Below are 5,485 nucleotides of genomic sequence, written 5' to 3'. Positions count from 1 at the left end.
CGTTGTGGCTGGTCCCAAACCCACCCTTCCAGCAGCTTCTCTGCCTATCTCCTCAACCCTACTGGCCTTTGTGTCCACACATTTCAGCCACATCCTGAGTCCTGGGACCCACACCTAACGCTGAAAAGCCCACTTCCCCACTCCAGCCGTCATCTCCCAGTAGAGCGGGAGGCAAGCAGCACGGTCAGCATTTTACCTCACAGAGAAGGCGAGTCTTCGGTCTCCCCATTTCTTTCCAGGCCCTCAATCCTCTCTGGCTCTGCTTCCTTCCTAAGGAGAGAAGGGCTCACAGCTCCACTGTTAGCTTCTGCTTGTCTGGGTCCAGCATTGTCACTCCCACACGGTGCTGCTGGGCCCCGCTGGGGAAAGTTCCACCACTGTGTGGGCCAGGATTACCACAGAATCCCCAAGCTCCGCAGGCACCAGATCCTCCTGGGAAACCTATTAGGGGCCCCCAATTCTGTTGTCCATAACAGACTTTCACCCTTCTCCCCGGACAGCTGACCACCTGCCCTCCCTCCCAGCAAATGGCCTTGCCTTCTGCAGACGCAGACCGGCAGGTGAGACCCCCCTCAACCTCCCATCCCAACCCCTACAGAGTTACCCACAAAATCACCCATCACATTCTCTTTCCCTCCTGTCTCAGTCTTCCTCTGTTTCCCAGGGACTACCCCCTTCCAACGCTCTCCCCACTGCTGCTCCCACACCTTTCTCCACAGCCATTCTTCTCCTCCGTAATGGCGGCCGCGCAGAGGAAGAGAGAATGGTGGGGACAGGAGCCACGCCTTGTAGGGGGAGCTGACAAGACTCGCTCACCAACGGGTTGTCAGGTGAGGATGAGGAAGAAATCAAGGCTGTCTGCCCACCCCACCCACATGTCCCTCAGGCAACTCAAATTCAATGTCTCCAAAATTGAACCCAGGTACTTTGTCAGCCCAGGCACTTCACCTATTTCATCATTTTATCTTATACCTTACAAAGTACAAAGCTCAATGACAACCACCAAGATGTCTGAACTCTTCATCTTCCCCCTAAACCTCACCTCCTCCTTCTTTCCTTCTTCCTCCCCTTCTCCTCCTTCTCCCCCACTTTTCTTCTCCTCTATTTGTTCTCACAGAGTGGCCCCACCATACACCCAGTCATCATTCTTGACTCCTTCTCATTTACCCCCTACATCCAATAAGCCACCAAGTCCTATCAGCTACCTCACTGACAATTCTTAAATCTGCCCCTTCCCTCCATTCACCCCCAACCACCCTAGTTCAGATCATGCTCACTTCTCACCTGGGTCACTGCAGTATCTTCCTGCCAGGCCTTTCTACCTACTCCCATTCCATGACTTGCCCTCCATGTTGTACATCTCGCTCAGAGTCCACTTTCTAAGACAGATCCAATCAAATCTGTCCCTGCCAAAATTCCTTTCTTTGCTCTTCGTAGCTTTGGTCCAAGGTTCAAATCCCTCAGCAAAAGTCTCCAGGCCTTTCCTGCTCCGGGCTTCCCCCTGGTTTCATCTTTAGCTCCTCGCCTACCTGCATCATCCCTTACCCACAGGTATCCTCAACCACATGCAGGTCTCCAACTTCATCACAAAGCTCCTGATGAAAGACCTTGCACATGTGTTCCCTCTGCCTGACCCCTTCTCCCCTCCAACACACATCACTCTTTCCCCCTAATTCCTACTTCCTCCTTAAACTCTACCTTTGTACCCCCCTTGGAGACAACTTCCCAGACACCTGACCCAGGTAGACCTCCTAATTGCCCCACAGCACCTGGACACACCTCCACCATATTTGTCCACATGGATGGTAATCCCTGAGTTCCTGGCTGTTCCCTCTGTAAGGATGCAGCCCTTTGAGGAGAGGAGCTGTAATCTGTTTCATCTCCATCCTAAAAGCCTAGAAATGAGCCTAGCACAAAGTAGTAACTACAATTAGGCAGCATTCATTATGGGGCAGAAATCATTTCATATGCTCACACAACTCTTTGAGATAAAAATCATCCCAGTATTTTAAAATGAGGTAGCTGAGGTCCACAGAGGTTAGAGATTTGTCCCAAAGTCACACAGTTCATAAGTAGTAGAGCCCACATTCCATTTCAAGCCTGCCTCACCTCCCAGCATCATATGAAGCTAGTACTCAAGACATTGAGCAGATGCAAGCAGTAACCACGGCAGTGACTTTCTAAGTCAGCGGACCTGAGAACAGGGCCAGCTTCCTGGGCATGCAATATGTGCGGTCACACAGAACCCTGAGCTTAGATTAATGTCCTGCTGTCACCGTCTCGAAATTCATCATAATTTCTGAACAAGGGACTCTGTGTTTTCATTTTGCCCTTGGCCCCACAGATTAGGTCATCGGTCCTGCCTAAGAATCACCCAGGAGGCATGTCTAAATGCAGATTTCCAGGTCCCTCCCCGTGCTTCCAATCCAGGAGGTCTGGGATGGGGCCCATGAATCTGCACGTTTAAGAAGGGCCAGGACCTCCCTATAATTGTGCCTAAGAGCCTCCTCCTGAATGCCTCTTTATTGCTCAGATGTGGCCCTCTCTACCTAAGCCAACTTGAAAGGTGAAATCACTGCCCTCCCCGCTACGTGGGATCAGACACCCAGGGGAGTGAATCTCCCTGGCAACACGGAATATGACTCCCGGGGAGGAATATAGACCCGGCATCGTGGAATGGAGAACATCTTCTTGATCAAAAGGGGGATGTGAAAGGAAATGAAATAAGCTTCAGTGGCAGAGAGATTCCAAAAGGAGCCGAGAGGTCACTCTGGTGGGCACTCTTACACACAATTTAGACAACCCTTTTTAGGTTCTAAAGAATTGGGGTAGCTGGTGGTAGATACCTGAAACTGTCAAACTACAACCCAGAACCCTTGAATCTCGAAGACAATTGTATAAAAATGTAGCTTATGAGTAGTGACAATGGGATTGGGAAAGCCAGAAGGACCACACTCCCCTTTGTCTAGTTTATGGATGGATGAGTAGAAAAATAGGGGAAGGAAACAAACAAACAAACAGACAAAGGTACCCAGTATTCTTTTTTACTTTAATTGCTCTTTTTCACTTTAATTACTATTCTTGTTATTTTTGTGTGTATGCTAATGAAGGTGTCAGGGATTGATTTAGGTGATGAATGTACAACTATGTAATGGCACTGTGAACAATCGAATGTACGATTTGTTTTGTATGACTGCGTGGTATGTGAATATATCTCAATAAAATGAAGATTTAAAAAAAAAAAAAAGAAAAGGAGGGCCAGGAATGGACTCGTTCTGGACCCTTAGGACCACCTCTTAAGGAGCAGTAGACCCTTGGAGGGTAATGGATGCTCAGCTGCAGTTCCTGGTGCTACCACACAGTAGCAGTATAGCCCTGGTATTTGGCTGCCAGCTTAATTACACTCTAAAGAGGAACCATTCCACAAGATGAGAGCTGCTTGCCGTCTTCGATTCTGCACAGCCAACCATCTCCTCACAGGGGTGCAATTCTGCTTTACCTCCGCAAAGGTTTTTAGATTGTACTACCTGCCAGTTAGTGCAATTTCCTGTAGCTGAGAGCCACAGGGGACGTGCTGCTCACGCCCCTAAACTCCACCTCTTTGGAGGGTCGGGAGTGCAAGGGGACTATAGGTAAGTGACATGGAAATGGGCAGGGAGGGTGTGGGATCCTCAGCAATCTGCAAAATGTGACAGGGTCCAAGCAAGCTGGCAACCTCGACGCAAAGGGGCTGGCATGCGAGCTGACCCCACCACTGGCCCCAGAATAATCCCTCCCATTTTAGTGTCCAAAACATGCTCACATCCAGTCTGACATTGATAGCACCCTGTTCTCTGAGGCTGAAACCATGCCCATTAGACAGAGGAGGAGGAAACCTGAGACTCAGAGAAGGAAAGAGAAGCCCAAGGCATATGGAATTGCAAGTGGTGGGTCTAGATGCAAACCCAGGTGTCCTGATCCCAGCACTCTTCTTGACTCCCTTTGGTTTCCATCCCTGGCTCTACATTAGAATCACCTGAGAACCTTAAAATATATCTCCTGCCTGGGCTCTACCCCAGAGGAATTAAATCAGAATATTTGAAGGTGGGACACTGGCATCTGAGTTTTTTCTTTAAGTGCCCCAGTTGATTCAAATATTAGCCAAGGTTGAGAACTACTGGGCTTCCCAGGAGAGCCCGCATGGGCTGCCCTAACCTGGGACACCAGCTGCCGACGACTCCTTTACAACAGCTGATGGAGGAGAGGAAATCGGACCCCCTGCTTCCCCACAGGCCCATCAGGATCCAAGCTGAGCCCAAAGCCCTGTCGGCTCTTCAGCGCGTCCTGCCCTGCCTCCTCCTGCAGGCGGCAGCGTAACTCAGGGTCCGTGCTCCCGGGAGCTGGAGTTAAGGGCCCCTCTTGGACCTTTCTCCTCATCCATAAAGTGGCGCTAACAGCACCTCCTTTTTAGAGTCGGAGGATGGACTACATTAATTAATGTACTTCCGTGGGCAGCTGGCGAGCGCTAAGTGACCGAATCTCCTGGAAGAGCCCTGGCTGGAATTTGCCCCTTTTGCAGGGAACTGGTTTTCTACCACCTGAATGAGAGAAAGCCCACCCTCAATAAAGACCTCAGGGGTCCCTCTGCCAACAGTTGGGGGAGGTGGCCCCTCCTCGGGGCAGAAGGGCTCAGACCCAAGCCCAGAGAGGACAGGGCATGGAAGCCAGCAGGCTCTGAACCACGTGCTGGGAGGAGGGGGCAGAGGGTGGGCAGAGGGCCTCAAAAGGCTGAGCGGGTCATCCCCCCCTCCATGAACCACTGCAAAGGGGGGAGGGGGGTCTCCTAGAACTCACCAGGGGCTTGGGAGCCAACAGAACAAAGTGGGTAGAGTTCGTGCCCTGTGCCTCAGTTTCTCTAGTCCCTCAGCCTTCATTCCTTTACACCCGCAGCCCTTTGTATCCAGTTAGCACTTGCCATTCTGGGAGCCTAACAATTACGTGAGCCCCTGCAAGGGCGGTGCCTGAACTGTCCTGGGGTAACACCTTTGCGAATGGCTGATCCCTTTGGGCTGAGTTGAAATGCCTCTTGCTGAGCAGGAGGGGGCTCTCCTTTATTTCAGGGGCAAGAGAACCCCAATTCCAACGTTTCCACTCTCCCGCTGTCCTTGCTGCAGTATCCTCTGAATGAGGGAGAGGAAGATAAACGTATTCTCTCCCCTCCTCAAGGCCCTTCCTGTTGGGGACCAGATGCCTCACCTGGGAGCCGACTGCGGAGACCAAATATTCCCAGGGGCTGCAGGTTGAGTTGGCTCTGGGTTGAGGACCTCTTGTTTCCATATGCCAACACCACTCAGAAGAAGTCCCATCCTCCCCTTTCCCATTTTAGGGATGGGAAAGAGGCCCATTTTCCCAGGAATCGGGGACAAAGCTGAATTGGAAGGAGGTTCAGCGGCCTCCAGACTGCTTTCCCGGGGAGGCCCCAAAGACTCAGGCACAAGACACACAC

Source organism: Choloepus didactylus, chromosome 9, assembly GCF_015220235.1.
Source record: "Choloepus didactylus isolate mChoDid1 chromosome 9, mChoDid1.pri, whole genome shotgun sequence".
NCBI classification, from domain to species: Eukaryota; Metazoa; Chordata; class Mammalia; order Pilosa; family Megalonychidae; genus Choloepus; species Choloepus didactylus.
This window is presented reverse-complemented; position numbering follows the sequence as displayed.